This window comes from Oryctolagus cuniculus, chromosome 9, assembly GCF_051225735.1.
Source record: "Oryctolagus cuniculus isolate XC-2025 breed Fujian yellow rabbit chromosome 9, ASM5122573v1, whole genome shotgun sequence".
Lineage (NCBI taxonomy): Eukaryota > Metazoa > Chordata > Mammalia > Lagomorpha > Leporidae > Oryctolagus > Oryctolagus cuniculus.
Genome location: NC_142875.1, coordinates 5,453,251 through 5,473,181, shown reverse-complemented (window position 1 = coordinate 5,473,181; position 19,931 = coordinate 5,453,251). Strand labels below are relative to the sequence as shown.

The window sequence follows — 19,931 nt, the reverse complement described above, 5'->3', positions numbered from 1 at the left end:
CTTCTAGTATTTTTAGGTGTATAAGCAAACCTATAATTTATAAATGAGCAAAATTATCTTAAATGACAACCCTTGATCTCCATGAACTATCATGTCATTGGATGTGGTGTGAAAGGAGCTTCCTAGAGCCACTGAAGAGTACAGAGGCCAAGTCTCAAACATGATAGATGGCTTCCAAAGCTGACAATGCTCCCTGACCAGCTGTGTCTGTCCTGGAGTTCAGGGCATTGGTGGCATTTCTCTAACATTCTACTTTGAGTGCATTTCTGAAGTTCTATCAGACCCCTTCCTTGAGTACTGACCTCCAGGTTGACTATCTCACTGCCACATCATTGAATGTGGAGTGGAACACAGACTTTGACACCTTTTACTCGTTGATACACAGAACACATTTTTAACTATCTGAAAATTATACCTTGGAATTCCAAGATATTATGAGTTCCTTGTGCAGAATGCTCTATAAAAGAAACTAGGATGGAGCAGTTCTTTCCACTGCTTTCCTTATCCTGGAGACTATCAAACGAGGATAGGGGTGTGACCAAACATAACTGTGGCTTAGGAAGGAAGACAAAACCAGGTGGTCTTTAGAAAGCACTGAAGGAACAAGGCAAGGCTTCCATGTATGATGGAGCTGGCTCTACAGAGCAAGACTCTCGCATCCTCTCAGTCTACCGGTTCCTCCATTGTTGGTTTTGCTGCCACCAAGGCATGCAGACACCCTCAGAGAAGCTTTGAAGGTTGAGAAGCAACTAACAACCCTCCTTTCCATTTCCAAAAAACATTCACACACAGGAGCCTGCGTGTCAGGGGCTAGAATTTGTAATTACAGAAAAGAGGGAAATGCAATATAATTCATGGTGGGCTCGAAGATACATTCATTTGTCCACCCTAAACATTTATTATCTCATTCAAAAAGTACTTGTGAGCACTCTCAATGGTCAGCTCCGGTTTACGTTTTGGTGTTTCAAGGCAGAAGTGGGTGAGAGATGAAACAATGAGATGGTTAGGGAAAAATACTAGTCCTTCAGGTGTATGTTAGGGAGAGTGGGAAAAATCCTATTCCACACCCCAGAGGAGGGGACAAATGTGGAGAAAGGGGAAAATGGAGAGAGCCTGAGGCAAAATGAGAAGGAAAGTTGACAGCATAGGAGTCCTCTGGAGCTGGAGGAGGCGCAGTGCAGGTGAAGCATGGCACTGTGGAGGGAGGGGAGGGAAAGAAGCCCAAGGAAATGAGCTTAAACCGAACACTAAAGCTGCTCAGTGCTGGGCATGGTAGTGCAGAGGTTAAGCTACCACATAGGATGCCAGTATCCCATAAAGTGCCTGGTGAGTTGTGGCTACTCCGTCTCGTCCAGCTTCCTGCTTAACATCCCTGGGAAGCAGAAGATGATGGATCAAGCAAGTGTGTCCTGCCACCTGAGTGAGAGACCCAGGTGGAGTTCCTGGCTCCTGGGTTTGGACTGGCCTGACCCTGGCTGTTGTGGGCATTTGCAGTGTTAACTAGTGGATGGAAGATCTTTCTGTCCCTCTTTGTCACTCTACCTTTCAAATAACTAATCCTCCATAAAAATTTTATCTCTTGGTATTGTATGGGTAGGACCTGTAAATAACTTCAACTATGAATATGATCAGATGGAACTGTGCAGAAAAACTGATGGGTATTTTGAAAGGAAGGGAAACCTGTGATGTTTAGTTACACATCCTCTGCTCCTGCACTCTCACCTTTCTTGGTTCAAGGTCAAATTGGAAACACAAGTAATGAACTCTCTAGGGTCAGGCAAAATGATTTGGACACCAAATATAACTATGATTAAAATAGATACCCGATGAATCCTAGATTATCTTGCATCAGAAATAAGTCAGGAAGTGAGGTCATCACATGAGCTGGGTCAGGTGGTGAGGTCATAATTGAGAAACAGGCGAGGAGACAAGAACGACAGTCGGCATGTTTCAATACCCAGCAGAGCCAGGTGCATTAAAAGCAATGAGTCTTAAAATTTTACACACTAAAACATCTTACATTAAAAGCTTCTTACGTCTTTAAATGGCACTGTGTGACTGTAAGCTTAAATACTACATACATTAAGGAACACTGTAGAAGTGGCCAGAAAAGACTTGCATGATCACATTCTTCCCCAACTCCTCAATCCTTCAGCAGTGCCTTAGCGAGTTTTAAAATATCAGTTGGCAAATGTTTGCAATGTGAACTTTGTCAGGAGCAAATCTACTTCAAAGAAATATATAAAAGTACTAGAGGGTAATTTATCTCATGTGAGATTATAAATCTGGGACTCCAAACGTGGTAGTCTTATGACATCATTTTTCCAGTCTATAAAAGAAATTGAAAAGCTACATTAAAATAAATATTTACTTGAAAGGCAGGGAGATGGGATCTTCCTTTCACTGGTTCACTTCCCAAATGCCCCGAATAGCTAGGGCTGCACAAGGAACCAGGAACTCCATCCCACTCCCACATAGGTGGAAGGTAGTAAGAACTTGGGCCATCATCAGCTGACTTCCCAGCTTCAATAATGAGGAGCTGCATCAGAAGCAGAGTGGCTGGGGCTCAAACTAGCCCTCCAATATGGGGATTCTAGCATTGCAAGCAGTGGCTTACCCTGTTGCACCCAGTTTTCCATTTTTTAAACTATTTTATCAGTTTAAAGGGTTAACTACAATTGATCAGAGTAGTCTCTAGTTAGGTCATAACTGAGGCTTCTTCAAAGCAAACCCCTTGGGTTTGTTAATCATGCTATTTGTTCCACTGCACTCCGCACACCCGAAGGAGAACTGACCTCCTCTCCATCTGCATAGCAGGTATTGCCAGTGAAGGCGAAGGAAGGAGAAGATGCTTTGGGCATCTCTTAATTCCCTAATCTACTGCTGTTTGTGTAAGGGTAGGATTGATTTTTTTTCCCTTCCAACTACAGAAAAGTGGTTCTGTGTGAAATTCCTCGAATTTAAGAGTTAAACTGACAACTGCAAGGGGTGTAGGCTCACCTTCACTCAGGGCTGTAGACTTCATCCTAGTCCTCTGCTCTTGGCATATCTTGGCTATTTTTGTTGGCTTATCGCTGAAAGCAACAGAAGCAGATAAGCTCTATTTAGATTCTTCAAGTAATTATTTAGACACCAACATAGTACATGGTATAAAAGTACAAATGGGGGCCGGCATAATGGCGCGGTAGGTTAATCCTCTGCCTGCAGTGCTGGCATCCCATATGGGTGCCGGTTCTAGTCCTGGCTGCTCCTCTTCCAGTCCCGCTCTCTGCTATGTCCTGGGAAAGCAGGAGAAGATGGCAAAACTGCTTGGGCCCCTGCACCCACGTGGGAGACCCAGAGGAGACTCCTGTCTTCTGGATTTGGATTGGCACAGCTCTACCCATTGCGGCCATCTGGGTAGTGAACCAGCGGACAGAAAGACTATCTCTCTCTGCCTCTCCTCTGTGTAATTCTTTCAAAATAAATATTTAAAAAATGATAATATGCAAGTATATACATAAGCAGTAAGGAATATTATCTATTCAGAAGCTTGTAGTGAAGCCAAAAGAAGTAGACATGCTTTCTAATTTCAAACATGCTGATAGAGTGAGAAAATTGTTTTCTCCATAGAATCAACTCTGGATCAGAATTGAGTGTATTGGTCCCTGGCTGGGAGTACGCTAGCTAAGTTTTGGAACAAGAGGTAGCAGAACAGGGCTCGGTGAGGGACAGGGCTTTCAAGGATAGACAAAGGAATCTTTCTTTATGTTCTGGTGATCAAGGGTTTGGACCTAGATATGAGCCAAAGCAATAGGAAAACTCCAGGTGTGTCCCAGGACAGAAGTGGTTCCATCATTTGTGTTGGAGAAAAGATTGGAAAGGTAGTTATGGCACATCATGGAGAGTAAGAAGTGCATGCTAACTCTACAAGAGGATCTTGTGCAAGTCACTGTCTAAGGTGAGTTAAGTGGACAAGACTGGGGGTGGGGTGAGGTCTGTAGGACAGACTGAAGTTCTGAGAAGCCTGTGTGTAACTTGCTATGGTGGAGAATTGGAAGTACGGTAATGGCAGTGGAAGCTATAAGGGAACTAAAGAAGCCCAGTGGAAGACAAAAGATGCAGTTGACTGAACGTGGTTTGAGCAACAGAATGAAACCTTACTGTGTGAATACTTGCACGTGGGCCACTTATCACTGTGTTCTCAGTTCTAACCCAGGGCATGACAGAGTGAAGGCTAAATATTTGAACGAGTGAGTGGAAGGAGGACATTGAAGGCAGATCCAGTATTGACTTCAGGTGATTCCATCACCTAGAGGAAAAGAGATGCTGGGGCATGATTCTGGCTTTTGAGTAAATGTAACAAGTTGGATTCACACCTGCTGAATTGGAAATGAGAACATTCAGCAGGTAACGTGACCAGAAGAGAACAGAGGGCTGCAGGGAGGATCGGCCAAAGATAATAGAAGACTTGGGACTGGATGATACACTCCAGGAAGAGAACAGAAAAGACAAATTCAGACTTGAGTTTCAAGGCAACCAGCCTTTAAGTTCATACGGTATGCCAGTAGACACTACCTTGTTTAATCACCAGCGTGATCATGTGAGATGAGCATGAAAACCTCACCCAGCAGAGGAGAAAGGGTAGCGGGGCTTGTTGAGCATTCCAGAGCTTGTGGATGGCACAATGCAGCACTCCGACGTTGAAGCAGAGCAGCCTCCAAGCGCAGACACAGGAGTGGTTATTGGACCATGAAGCAGTCCATCACAGAATGTCAAATGTGGTTTGATTTGTCAGGGTTTGGTTTCAAAAGCAAGTAAAATCCAGGCCACAATTGTATACCTATCCTTACTGCTTGTTTCTTTCTTTGTTAAAGTTCTTACCAAAATGGGAAAGTTTGTATATTTTTAATCACTAATTTAGATCTTGTATTTCATTTATAACATGAATCATTAAAATGACTTGTAACATGATATGTGAATCTTGTCTTGGCAAGAAATCTATTTATGATGATTCTTAAAAATAAGGGCTTATTTATGCTTCTGAATTTCTTGTGATGTGCAATTTTGTATCACCATTAGCAAATGGTGTCAGCTGCCAAATAATTCTTGGCTCTCTGCAGAAAAGTTCAAATATGTACTAAATCACACTAAAGTTATTCACATTTTCTTATGTGTTTACCCATTACTATTTAACAGTGAAGTGATGAAACAAACTCTAGTCCAACACACAGAAATAGACACGGTAAGGTGAGCAGAATGGGTTTATTAAGGAATTAAGTCCTTGAAAGTGCAGAGTGCCTCGGGGAGGATCTCTCCCTTGGTGAAGTTGCCCACAGGAGGTGAAGGCCTGAAGCCAAGTGTGTTGGAAGGAGGCTTGACTAGTTCAAGGTAGGAAGGAGTAAATTAAGCTTCTGCCACAAAGATCACACAACTTCTGGGCCTTTGCATTTACTGATCAACTGGAGATAACCACTACATCACTGCACAGATATGAATTCAGAGAAACTGAGGACAGGAGAGTTAAGTGATTTCTCAATTTAAAAGTTTCCCATACCTCCTTTCCAAGTTAAAGCAGAAACCTACATTTTATCTTTTGAATTCCAGCTACCTATAAAAACACAAGCCAGCAAATGCTACAAAAACATGTTGAATGAATGAGTAAAAAGTGGAGGTGAAGTTCCAGAACTGAAGATTGACATCCAAGTCTCATTGACCTGTTTCCCCAAGTTTGTCACACCAGGATGACTGTCATGTTCTAGGATTTCTGTCATCCCAACCTTCCAAAAGACCCAGATGATCACACAACACAAGAGAAGTTGGAAGATAGTATTAATACCAATTAAGGGTCTGCAAATTGAATCTTTGAGCCACAGAGCTTGATCAACCAAATTAAAACAGATAGAAACAAATGATGTAAGTGTGAACCAGTAGTTTCTTTTGCAGACCATAATTTTACTGCTGCTGTCTTAACAACTGATGGTTATCAAAGTGATGCTTCTCATAACATAACTGAGCCCAAAATGGCTGCAGAAATCAACTTATGGGATAGTGTTCTGAAAAATTTAATAGACTAGCACAGTGGTGAAGTGAAGAGGGAAAGGAGAAAGTCAATGAGGAACGTTTTGGTTCACACATTTGCACAAGTGACTTGGTCAGATCATGTGTGTATGAAAAACACTGACGGGAAATGCTAAAATAAATCATGGGTTACACTGAAGGCACTTATTTCCCGAAGTAGAGGTAAAAGGCACGGAAGCTTTCTGCCTAACTGTCTTTGGTGGGTCGTACGTAAGCTCTGACAAGCTGTAGCGGACCAAGGCTGTGAACTCCTTGACTGGATGCCACACAGGCATAGCCTCACCATAGAAAAGGCACTGGCGTGCGTGCGTGTGTGTGTGTGTGTGTGTGTAAAACACCATAAACATCACAAGTTTTTGTGAACTCGGGCTGATTGTTCATCTCTGCATTTACAGGCTTTTGTGATTAAAAGCAAAGCACTTCCATTACTTTCTCAGCCTGTGTGGCTCTCAGGTGACAGGGAGACTGAAAGCATCTGTTAAGTGCTTCAGAGAAAAACTCAATTGAAAAGAGCACATTCATTGTTTGAATGTGAATTTTAGCCAGGTTGGCTTAACAAGAATTTTTGACCTTTATTGAAAAAAATGCTCATTAATTATCCATTTTCTTAGACCTATCTCTACATGGCTTGCTATTAAATGTTTCAGTTTTCATTTTGCTACTGATATTAATGGTATTAAGTCAGCTCCTCCATACATGCTTTGGTTCACTTGCTGATTCATTCACATTTGTTGGAGTTTGCTTTTATTTCAGACTGAGATGTCCAGGAATAAGGAGAGATAGCTGTAGTCTAGGGGAGGAGGGAAAGCCACTGGTCAATATGGTGCTGTGGGATGGGCTGGCTGATAGTTTGCTGTGGGAGTACCGAGGAAGGATGCCAAGTTCAAACTGGGGGCCCAGAAGAGACAGAGGAGATGCAGGCTCCAGTTGAGGATAGTAAAGGATGAAAAATTGCTCACCAGGCAATGGAGAGAATAACTGAGTCCAAGGTGTTGGGGTGGTCCAGGAGGGACCAGAAGATAAAGGACAGAATATTTGGAGTCTGTTGCATTATCATATGAGCTTTCTAACTGGAGTGAAGCAGTCCAGTTTCCTCCCCTACGATTTATTCCACGCTCTATGGCAAGCTTAAAATCCCAAAATCTATTTCCCTTATTCCTAGAAGGTAAACATTCTTCTAACATGAAGACCCCCCTGACTGGGCCCCATCTCATGCTGACCTTGAATGCTCACGTGAATTCCACACATCGCTGTAGACTCGATGCTGCTTCCATGCTCTTCCTTCTTTCTACTGACTCCAAAACCTGCATTAGAGAAAGTGGCTAACATTCACTTGTCAATTCTTTGTCCCCTTTCCAGGTTACATTTTTGACCGCATTTGGACCCAATCCTAGTTCCATCTGCCTGTTAGGGGAAAAGACAAACTTTATTTTCTCCTGCTGCCCACAGTGGGTATGCCCTGTGGATCTGTCCTCAGATCATTCTTTTCACTGTGTGTGAATTCAGAAATACAAATTCACACAGTAAATGGCAGATCCAAGACTCATTCAAATGTAGTCCTACACACTATATAGCATTACAGAACAGGACAGACTATAGAAATGAAGTTCTAAAAGTTGATTCTAATTTACTAAATTTTTATAAAGCTTGAAGACTATATGTTGGTTTTAGAGCATTTAACCCATAACCATTTTTCTAAGCTTTTATGAAAATGAAGATAATACTCAAAATAAAGCTTGCTTGTTGACTTGTCACTATTTTTTTTTTTTTTTTGGACAGGCAGAGTGGACAGTGAGAGAGAGACAGAGAGAAAGGTCTTCCTTTGCCGTTGGTTCACCCTCCAATGGCCGCTGCGGCCGGCGCACCTTGCTGATCCGAAGCCAGGAGCCAGGTGCTTCTCCTGGTATCCCATGGGTTGCAGGGCCCAAGTACTTGGGCCATCCTCCATTGCACTCCCAGGCTACAGCAGAGAGCTGGCCTGGAAGAGGGGCAACCAGGACCGAATCCAGCGCCCAGACTGGGACTAGAACTCAGTGTGCCGGCACCACTAGGCGGAGGATTAGCCTAGTGAGCCACGGCACTGGCTGACTTGTCACTATTCTTAAGTGGACAACCTTAGGAAGTATTCTTAGTACACTATAAAGCTGTAACTTTTTTGTGACTTGTTATCTATGATGGCAAAATGAAGTATTACTAAGGTTTTTCTTTTTCCCCAAAAATGAGACCTGGCTAAGATAACTCCCATGAAAAGGCAGATAATATAGGCTCTAATAACAACTTAACCTATCACAATGCTTTAGACTGAGGCAAAGGAAAAATAATTTTGTCCCCGAAAAATCATTAAGGTCATAAAAATAAATGGTATTAGACCAATTGCTTAGGGTCAGTCCGGAGGACTAGATTTTGTTTCTTGTGGACATATATCTGGATCCTGATCCTGTGAACTCTCCCAGGGTCATAAAGAAAACAGCCTTGGCCTATGTTGACAAATAAAGTCTCTAAAGGAGTAACACTAAATAAACAAACAGGAAACTGATAACATGATAAATAGTAAAGTTAATAAACGTTTCCGGTGAAAGCCAAATCATTTATGGAAAAGTTTCCAGCTTTTTTTTTTCTTCAAAACATCAGAAACATCAGAGTGACAATTTCTCAATTTTCCCCCAGAACTGTCATACTGAAAAAACATACATAGTAACTAAATATAATACTTCACCAATATTGTATTTTTACTCCAAAAGAAAACACTATGAAAGTTCTCCAACTTCTCTATTCATTTGCTTCCTGAACATTCCGGACAAGTTCTGCTTGAACCTGCTGTGCTTAGTCCCTGGGTTTCAGTCAAAAGTGTGGTCCTAGCTTCTGCTTTCAGCATTCTATTGGAACTGAAAATCTCCAGGTGACTTCTATTCTTGTGTGACTGATTCATATTGCCACAGACTAATGCTTAATGGCTCAGGGCAAGTCACTCCTGAGCTTAAGGAATAACACCTGACACAGCCAGCCATCTAACAGTCTCATGAACAATTTTCCATACCACTGAGTAGGAACGCTGGCTGTGTATCTTGTAGCCAAATTGCCCTTGGAGAAGTTTTGGACTTCCCAACTCGCCTCATTTTAAAGGCATGTCTGTCCACCTTGATTATTTGGGAGGCAGAAACACACACACACACACACACACACACACACAGTGCTCCCTTCAGCTAGTTCGCTCCTCGAATGCATGAAACGGACCCCTGCTGGAGATGTAGGTGGGTTCCAGGAACTCGATCCAAGTCCCCCTCAAGGTGGCAGGAACTGTCACTCGAGCCATCACTGCTGCCTCTCAGGGCTCATTAGCAAGAAGCTGGAATTGGGATCGGAGCCAGGTATCAAACCCAGGTACTCTGATACAGGATATGGGCACTTTTTTAAAGGTTTTTATTTGACAGGGAGAGTTAAAAGGAGCAATAGAACTATCACCCACTTGTTCATTTCTCAAAGGCCACAATGACCAGACCAAAGCCCGGAACCTGGAACGTCATCTGAGTATCCTGTGTTCCTAGGACCCAACTACTTGAGCCATCTTCTGCACACTCTTCCCAGACACAGTAGCAGGGAGCTGGATCGAAAGTGGTGTGCCCAGGACTCGGATGCTCATGTGGGATTTTAGCTGGTGCCTTAACCGTTAGGCCAAATCCCTGCTCTCCCCTGCCCCATTACTAAGCATGTGTTTAGGTTGAGGATGGTGAAGGAAGATTGCTAGGACTCCAGGTAGTGGGGTGGTAGATGGAAGACCATGTGCAATATCACTATCAGTTTGAAATGAGGTTTAAGAGGATGTGGAAAAACTTCCCATGAAAACCTTACCTGAGTCCCTTCTTAAATATTGATAATCAAACTTGGTGTCCTGTCTGAAGTGGGCTGGGACCTAGAACTAGAAGAAAACTGTAAAAGTCACTTGATCACGGACTTTGTAAAGAAGTACTGGATTGAAATATTTCTCAAACCATCACAACATCAAATTGTAAAATGTAAGCTTTTTTTAAGATTTATTTTGAAAGGCAGCGTAACAGTGTCCGAGGCAAAGGGAGATGTCTTCCATCCTCTGGTTTGCTCACCATATGGCTGCAATGGCTGGAGCTGCACCCATCTGAAGCCAGGAATCTGGAGCTTCCTCTGGGTTTCACACGTGGGTTCAGGGGCCCAAGGACTTGGGCCATCTTCCGCGGGCTTCCCAGGCATACCATCAGGGAGCTGGATCAGAAGTGGAGAAATGGGACTTGACCCAGTGCTCACATGGGATGCCAGCACTACAGGCAATGGCTTTACCTGTTACGTCACAGCATCAGCCCCAGCTTTTAATTTCTTTTTTTTTTAACTTTTATTTAATGAATATGAATTTCCAAAGTACAGCTTATAGATTACAATGGATTCCCCCCATAACGTCCCTCCAACCCGCAACCCTCCCCTTATCCACTCCCTTTCCCCTTCCATTCACATCAAGATTCATTTTCGATTCTCTTTATATACATACAGAAGATCAGTTTAGCATACATTAAGTAAAGATTTCAACAGTTTGCTCCCACACAGAAACATAAAGTGAAAAATACTGTTTGAGTACTAGTTATAGCATTAAATCTCAATGTATAGCACACTAAGGACAAAGATCCTACATGAGGAGTAAGTGCACAGTGACTCCTGTTGTTGACTTAACAAATTGACACTCTTGTTTATGGCATCAGTAATCACCCTAGGCTCTTGTCATGAGCTGCCAAGGCTATGGAAGTCCCCTGAGTTCACTGACTGATCATATTTAGACAAGGCCATGGTCAAAGTGGAAGTTCTCTCTTCCCTTCAGAGAAAGGTACCTCCTTCTTTGACCCATTCTTTCCACTGGGATCTCACTCGTGGAGATCTTTCATTTAGGTTCCCCCCCCCCCCCCAGAGTGTCTTGGCTTTCCATGCCTGAAATACTCTCATGGGCATTTCAGCCGGATCCGCATGCCTTAAGGGCTGATTATGAGGCCAGAGTGCTGTTTAGGACATTTGCCATTCTATGGGTCTGCTGTGTATCTCACTTCCATGTTGGATCGTTCTCTCCCTTTTTGATTCTATCAGCTAGTATTTGCAGACACTATTCTTGTTTATGTGATCCCTTTGGTTCTTAGTCCTATCATTATGATCAATTGTGTACAGAAATTGATCACTGGGACTAGTGAGATGGCATTGGTACATGCCACCTCGATGGGATTGAATTCGAATCCCCTGGTATGTTTCTAACTCCACCATTTGGGGCAAGTCAGCTTGAGCATGTCCCGAATTGCACATCTCCTCCCTTTCTTATTCCCACTCTTATATTTAACAGCAATCACTTTTCAGTTAAGCCTAAGTTTCAGAAGCATTTATGAGTTTGTATCTGAAATGGTGCTGATATACGCTTGACATCTGTAATACCTACAGTTAGAAAAGTCATCACATCCTCAATATTTAACGACCACTAGAAAAAGTGTGAACCCTCCCAGTTGGAGAATAATCCCACATGGGCTAGACACATTGTACCCATCATTTGTACCCTTTTTCATTGGATTCATTTGGGACTCTTTAATGGTAAAGACGATTCCTTTAAATGGTCTCTTGAACTCCTTCACTGATTTGAGGGGGCATTTTCATTTCCTTAAGCAAAGATTTTTTATGAATATACAATGACACATGCCCTAGAGTACACTCCAATATGTGTCTTAGGATACAGCAAGTTCCGTAGGTTAACCTTTATCTCTAATTCCAAAGTCCATCAGTTAACCAGCCATCCATCTTCCTACCCTGGAAAAGCTTGTCCTCTGAGAAGACTTTTTTATGCCTTTAAGGACAACTAGAAGCTAACTCAGTCCTGGAGGCTTCCCTCTGTAGCTTGCACAGCAACATTGAAATAGGCAATCCCCCAAAATGGAGTGTACAGTTTATAGCCAAGAAAAGTAGATTCACTTGAAGTTCAAACCTAGCCATCTCCTTAGCTATTAACAGCAGGGTTTATTCACACCCTGTTGTCCAAAGCAAAATGATGACTGTATTAAGAGCCATCTGTTATGGGCACTTAGCACATGTCATCTGGAATTTGCAAACAGTCTAGCTAAGGTGCTGGTACTACGTGTTTCATAGATGGGGAGAAAGGGTTAGAAAAGTTTGAGTAACTTGCTCAAAAGCAGTTGATAATTTGAGTTAGGATTCAATCCCAGGACTGTTATCATGAAGACCAACCTCTCAAACGTCCTGATCATTTGGTGATACGTGAACAAAGGTCTAGATAGTTTCATAGTCACTATTTTCCAGAGAAAAGCAGTAGGGGAGAGGTGCGTGTGTGTGTGTGTGTGTGTGTGTGTACGTGTACAGAAAGATGGGAAAGGGGGCTTTGCTTAATTTACCAAGTGGGTTCCCATGATTGTAGGAGCTGATAAAATAGAAAATCTACAGAGCAGGCTGCATCTCCCAGGGAAGCGCCGGTGTTCTCTTGAGTTTGAAGGCCACGCAGAGGCAGAATTCTTCCTCAGGGTTGTTAGTCTTTCTCCTAAGCTCTTCACCAGATTGGATGAGATCCACCCATATTATAGAGGATAATACAACTTGGTTAAAGTTTATTGATTTAGATGTGAATCTCATTTAATAACACCTTCAGAAACAATGGGAGAGGGAGAAAGGGTAGGCAGGGAAGAAAGAAGGGGGTGTCAGAGTTGTATCTTTTTAAAGTATATTGAACCTGTTCTCTTCCTATTAATATCATATCAACATGAAGAAAATAAAGTATCAGATGGTAAAAGCACAGATTTAAGAGATTTTCTCAAATTTCCCTTTAAATTCCAAAAATAAAAGCAAACACCTTCATGTTAATATCTAGACTGGTGTTTGACCCCAAACTGGGTATCATAGCCTAGCCAACTGGACACATGAAGTTAACCACCATGATGGCCGTTAGGAACGGATGCAGTGAAACTGAGTCTGGTTGGTAATTGCCAGTCTGGGGGCTTCCCTGGGGGTCCATCATTCTATTATTGGGGATGTGAAGCAAAAACGGAGGTGGGACAGATGATTGTAACCCAGCCAGGAGACGTGTAACCATTCACAGGAATTCATCATCAAATAAAGAGAATTATGAACACAAAGTCCCATGAGAGGTGAAGTTCACCAAGCAGCTTTCTTGGCCTGTTATAAATAGATTAGGGAAGTTTGCCAATGTCTTCTGGTCCTGACCCCTTTCCTGAGCTGTGGTGGCCGACCATTTCTCAGGATAAGGAAGCAGAGATCAGAAAGGTCAACACCATAACTCAGTGAAGCTGAAGCTGAGATGCGTTATCTGCTCCCTGTTCTCTTCCTGCTGTCTTGGTTTCTGCCTCTGCTTTATCAGTCCAATGCAGTTGGGTTAAATGAAGGATTCTGGGCATGAAATCAAGATTTGTGTAGAATACCGCCTTGGACTTCTCCTAGAATTGAGAGCTACTTAAATTCTCTTGGCCAAATGGCACTGTTTTAGGCAGCGTGCTACTGCTGCATGCTCAGTGTCAGGAGACCTGGGGGAAGGTTAATGCAGAAGGAATACATCGCTAAGAGGAGCCGGTGGTCCCCACCCTAGTGAGACTGATGTTGCAGGCAAATAACCTTTACATCCTTGACCTAACGCTGACCTGTGATGCCCTTGGGAGTAACACTTGCATGGATTTTAAATACAAAGTCCTTTTAAACCAACTATGATTAAACATGTGTCCCCATCCCTACCTTCTTCAAAATTATTCTAGGAAGAAATCTCAGCCATAGCAGGAAAATAAACGATCCTCTTTTATTCCAGCCAAGTTTATTGTGCCACCTGGTTTTCGGCACCTTCCTCTTGCTAAAAATCTCAAATCATGACCTAAAGAATGTCAACAAAATGTTGTTAATGCAGGCTCTTTTAAACATCCTCAACTTTTAAAATGAGCAAGTCATTAAAAATCAAGATGGTCTTCAGAAAAAAATCGGCCCTCATCACCTAAGACTGTCTAATGTGAAGACCAGATTTTAAAAACCAAGTTACTTAAAAATCTGAACAGAAACTTCACACCTGCGGATCATCTTAGAAATGTGCAAAAAGCAGACACATTTTTAACAAATATAGAAATAACATCCACACATCGGAAATAGAAACTGAGAAACATGAAGTCTTACAAACTTGCAATAAACTTTTCAAATGAAAAAATTAAATGGCCCCCAAAAGAACAGATCAGTGACTTTTAATCATCTTAATGTTAAGATGGGAAGACATTTACTATCTTCTCTAACACATTAATTTTTATCTGAAGACATTTCAAAAATCACTTGACTGAAAATATAAATTTAAAACATTAGCAATTTTTCTTTAGGAGGAGGCTCTACAAAGTACTGTGTGGAACCTGAGTAATAAGATTGATTTAATTCCAAACACTGCCCTGCTTTCCATTAACTTGCCTCCAAGCTGGGAAGAGGATCTTGTCCTCGTAGGGATTATCCTAGACATACCAAGTGCTTCATAGTAACGAGCACAAAATATCCAGAAAAGGTAGATGATCGAGTATGAGGTGGACTGCTGAGGTCCGTAAATGCAGCAGTTGTCCATGGCAGACAGGACACTGGGCCAGTGTGATCGTGGCAAATCTGAAGTCTCCATGCAAGGAGATGAAGCATGCCCAGGACTCAACTGGTGGATACAGATACTGCTCCCGACTTTCTGTATCTGTTAGCCTCACAGGAAGTAACGTGAGGAAGAGTGAAATGCACTGCAAGTTTTTTTTCTTTTGACAGGCAGAGTTAGAGAGAAAGGTCTTCCTTCCATTGGTTCACCCCCCAAATGGCCACTACCGCTGGCGCACTGCGCCAATCCGAAGCCAGGAACCAGGTGCTTCCTCCTGGTCTCCCATGCGGGTGCAGGGACCAAGCACTTGGGCCATCCTCCACTGACCTCCCGGGCCACAGCAGAGAGCTGGACTGGAAGAGGAGCAACCGGGACAGAATCCGGTGCCCCAATTGGGACTAGAACTCGGGGTGCTGGTGCCGCAGGAGGAGGATTAGCCTAGTGAGCTGCGGCGCCAGCCATGCAACCTTTTCAAACGTTCTCTGTATTGAATAGGAATCTAGGAATGCACTCTGCTCACCCTAATATCGAAAGGCACCCTCTAAAGCAACGGTTACTTTTTAAGTCATAAGCCATAACACTTAAAAATTGGTGGCGTGGAAGACCAATTCATCTTCACTAAACAGCTACCTGGCTCCTGGCTCCTATTTTTCACTCCCATTGCCCCCCCCCCCTTTTTTTTGACAGGCAGAGTGGACAGAGAGAGAGAGAGAAAGGTCTTCCTTTGCTGTTGGTTCACCCTCCAATGGCCGCCGTAGCCGGCGCACCTTGCTGATCCAAAGGCAGGAGCCAGGTGCTTCTCCTGGTCTCCCATGGGGTGCAGGGCCCAAGCACTTGGGCCATCCTCCACTGCACTCCCTGGCCACAGCAGAGAGCTGGCCTGGAAGAGGGGCAACCGGGACAGAATCTGGCGCCCCGACCGGGACTAGAACCCGGTGTGCCGAGCCACAAGGTGGAAGATTAGCCTAGTGAGCCGCAGCGCCGGCCCCCATTGCCCTTTTGATAGTTCCTACCAAGGCTAGTGCTGTGCAACCCACAGAGGCCATGTCTGCATGTGTCCAGGTCTTGGTTCCATGAGCTGGGGGAGGGAACCTACAGGTGCACACAGTGGGACACTCACTCCCTCTCCTCCTGGGTTCCCTGAGCTGGGGAGGGAACCTGCAGGTGCACATGGTGGGGCACTCCCTCTCCTCCTGGGTTCCCTGAGCTTGGGGAGGGGCATTACCTCTCTTCCTGGGTTCCCTGAGCTGGGGAGGGGGACCTGCAGGTGTGCACTGGGGATTACCACCTCTCCCCTTGACCATCCCTCCTCTGGGCACTTGCTGCTGCTTGATCTCAACTTCTTCCTGTTTTTTTTTTTCCCCACTTCTAGCTACTTGGCAAGCACATACAATATTTCTCATTCAAAAATACAGTTCTGATGGCACTCTTCTGTGTTTTTTTTTTTTTTTTTTTGACAGGCAGAGTGGACAGTGAGAGAGACAGAAAGGTCTTCCTTTGCCATTGGTTAACCCTCCAATGGCCACTGCGGCTGGCGCACTGCGGCCGGCGCACCGCGCTGATCCAATGGCAGGAGCCAGGTACTTATCCTGGTCTCCCATGGGGTGCAGGGCCCAAGCACTTGGACCATCCTCCACTGCACTCCCTGGCCACAGCAGAGAGCTGGCCTGGAAGAGGGGCAACCGGGACAGAATCCGGCGCCCCGACTGGCACTAGAACCCGGTGTGCCGGCGCTGCAAGGCGGAGGATTAGCCTAGTGAACCGCGGCGCCGGCCCACTCTTCTGTTTTAATTCCTTACGTCACTCATTTCTTCCATCATTTATTCATTTATCAAAAAGCCATGGGGCAAGCCTTTGGCTACATGTTTAAGACATCACTTTGGAGTCCTGCATCCCATGTCTGGAGTTCCTGCATCCCATTTCGAGTCTTGGTTCCATTTGATATCCCACCTTCCTGTTGATGGGCATCCTGGTGGGCAACAGGCTATGGCTCAAGTAGCTGTGTCCCTGCTACCCACGTAGGGGGTCCAGATTGACTTTCTGGGTCTTGGATTTGGCATGACACAGCCCTGGTTGTTAGAACTGGGGTAAGTAAACCAGTGGATGGGAGATCTCTCCCTTTCACATAAATACAGATTCTAAAGAATCCCACCATATTTCCACATTCTCACATTTTTTGTTAAATACAGTACTTCTCAAAAATAACATTTAAACAACTTGTCATAGCTTTTAATTTCATGTCGACAAATATTTGATGGTTACGTGCCAAGCATTTTGGCAGACTTGAACGTGAACCTCGAGACTCCCAGCTGGAGCAAGCTTGGAGGCTGTACAGCTCTTGCTGGTCACCTGTCATGCTGTCCTCTGACATACAGCTTCACCAGCTTCCAGTCCCTCTGCCAACATCGTCGACATCCGTTGGATGTTTATAATGTCACATACCTGAAGGCAAGGATTCTTGCTGATCACCAATGCATCTCAAGCCCCAAGAACACACCCCTGGTTGGCACTCAGTAAATCATTGAGTGAATGAGTGGGCCCAGCCATATTGCCTTCCTTTGGGAAGCACCGGAAATTTCTGAAGACAAACACTCCCACAGCTGCCAGGGCAGACACCCGACAGGTGCCCCAGGGATCCTAGGGGTTTCCCATTCCAGGAGGGCAGGGCAGCTGCCAGTGCCTGCCCCAGAAACCTCTCCTCAGGGGCAAATTCCTTGATGGATGAGGAAGGGGAGTGGCAAGATCAGGTGTGGAGCTCCGGGCCTGCAGGTGAACCAGCCTTGTGACAGTCTGCACTTCTTGCTTGCTTCATTTTTTTATTTCACTCCTCAATGATCAAACTGACAACTCTCAAAAACCATGCTTTTGTCTGTAAGTGGGATGTAGACATGTAAAATTGAGCGGAAACACAAGGAACGGGTAAAACAAACCTGTGAGAACAATGCCAGGAAAGGCTCAAATTCAAGACAAATGAAGTTCATGAAAAACATTGGGGGGGGAAAAACAGCTGTTTTTGTTTGAAGCAAGAACAGAGTAGACCTAGGTCTTTGGGCAGTGTGATGTAATGTCGGCCAAAGGCAAACAGGGGTGATTCCCATTGGATTTTATGCCTCTGACTTAGAGAACAGGCCCCAGGCCCAGAGAGTAGTGAGCATCTGTTAAACAAAGCAAAACTCAGTTCAGCTGCAAAGACTATTTAAAACAAAAAAAAACTTCCCTATTTAAAAAGTTCAATTCTGTGTCATGAAATGAAATTACATCAAAGTTCGTTACCTATGTGTAATGTCAAATTATAATCTCAATAGGTAGATTATCTGAATGACTAGGAAGTAATAGAAATCTTCTGGAATTTTTGGAAAGTAAAGGCTGTTGTAAATTTGTTAATATAGTTGATTTTGGGTGTGTGAGTGTTTAAAATAATCTGTCTGGATTTCCCAAGAACGTATGGTGCCCAACCAGACCAGCTTACATATTTGTTGGATTTTAAGGCACATGTTCTCGATGCACCTGATTCAGTTGGCAGTTGCCTCCTATCACCATAAGTATGACAGTGAAGTGGTGAATGAGAGGAAGATATTGGGACCAGCTCAAGGTGTAACGGATCTGGATCCTACCTGCTATCTAATTATGGAAGGCAACTGTGGAGAAGTTCACAAGTTCAGCACACATCCATCTTTCTCAAGATGTTTACTATCTTTAATGAAGGCATAAAAGATAGGCAGATATGTCTAATGTTGACAAACTCGAGTGATGTCTAATATACTGCACTGTAAGCACGATGGATGCTCATTTCGGAATATCTGAAACAAGGCATATTTGGGGATAATATTCAATGAATTACACTAGATGATAGGTAATGTTTAATATTTCTAAACAATTAAAAGCATTTCAAGTATTAATAAGATGTTTTGCTATGGTATATTTTCACAGGCTAGAATAATCTATTGATAAGAGACTCTCAATTTCCTTTACAACTAGTGAAAGCCATGGTGTGCCTCTGTCTCTGGGTACAACTGAAAGATATTGTGTACACTTAGTTTGTCTTATCCCAAATTCTAGGCTCATATGTCCATCGCAAAGCATTAGTAATAATATCCTAGAGAAGAAGCTGAGAATTCTAGAAACAATATTTAGGCATAAGAATTCACAGGAGATTATACCTTTAAGGACCCACTTCTGTAATAGAAGACATACCATAGGATTTGGTAAAGAATCATGAAGGGTTGATCAGTCCAACATCCGGAGACTCATCCAGTAATTTTGCATCCCAAATCATGTTTATTTAAACATTTCACATTTCTTGGTCTGAAATGTTAGTAATTCTGGAATAGCATCACATCAGAAGATGCGAAATATCAGTACTGACACATAAGCTTTTATTTTCCCACCTTAATGCAATTTAAAGGCAGTTTTCTCAGACTGTTTAAGATGAATTCCTGGTAGCTGGCTGACTTTTTTTCTGTCCAGTTCCACCTAATTTCACTCTTCAAATTTCTGACCCAGCGTTAAATCTCCAACTCAAAGATTACTTCAGTAAACAATGGATTGTCCACAATTTTTTCTTTAACAATTTTTCTAACATAGTTCTAGAAAAAACTACCACTGGCTTTTCAGTGGCTAAAATAGTTAATCTCTAGAAGGCTCAAGTAGAGGCTAGCATGTGCACATAGAACTTTAAGATACTTAGAAACTATTTAGCCTCCCCATTCTGGGATGTATGTATGTGAACTCTTTTTGAAAGAGGTCAGAAGTTATGTTCTGAAACTAGATTGTTTTCCCCATCTGGAGGGCATTTTCAACACGGGGGAATTCCAGCAAACACATTCTCGGGTCCTTTCAACCCCTTGGTCTCAACGTTTGAGTGAACACATACGTTAATGTATGTTTACCACAAAAGCTGACACTGAAATAAACTCTCTGTTGCCTTTCCAGGCTTACTCCTACCTACAATGCTGGCTCAGCCATGCTGTGACTTTTATTTCGGTGTTTTGATATCTTTTCCTCTACCCGAGGAGAGTTCATTCTGACACTACATTGGCCCGTCCCCATTCTACCTCTTAGCATGTGCTCCATGTCTTCTGCAGGTCGTCTTTCCCACGACCTATCCCCTTGGCTCCTACTTCCCAAATGTCACCTCTTCAGCTGATACTCCAAGATGAATGTCACACAGTGATTTGCCCAGGGCTTTCACAGAGACAGCTGGTATCCTCTATAGGTTCAAGAGGGCACACTCAGTAAAAGAACATTCTGCTAAAGC

General features: G+C 43.4%; 1 long non-coding RNA gene across 1 annotated transcript in view; it reads left to right on the top strand.

Moving 5' to 3' along the window:
- The window catches only part of LOC138843750 (uncharacterized), a 147,007-nt gene that overhangs the window by 87,897 nt on the left and 39,179 nt on the right, over positions 1–19,931 (top strand). The gene's annotated exons all lie outside the window — the stretch shown is intronic.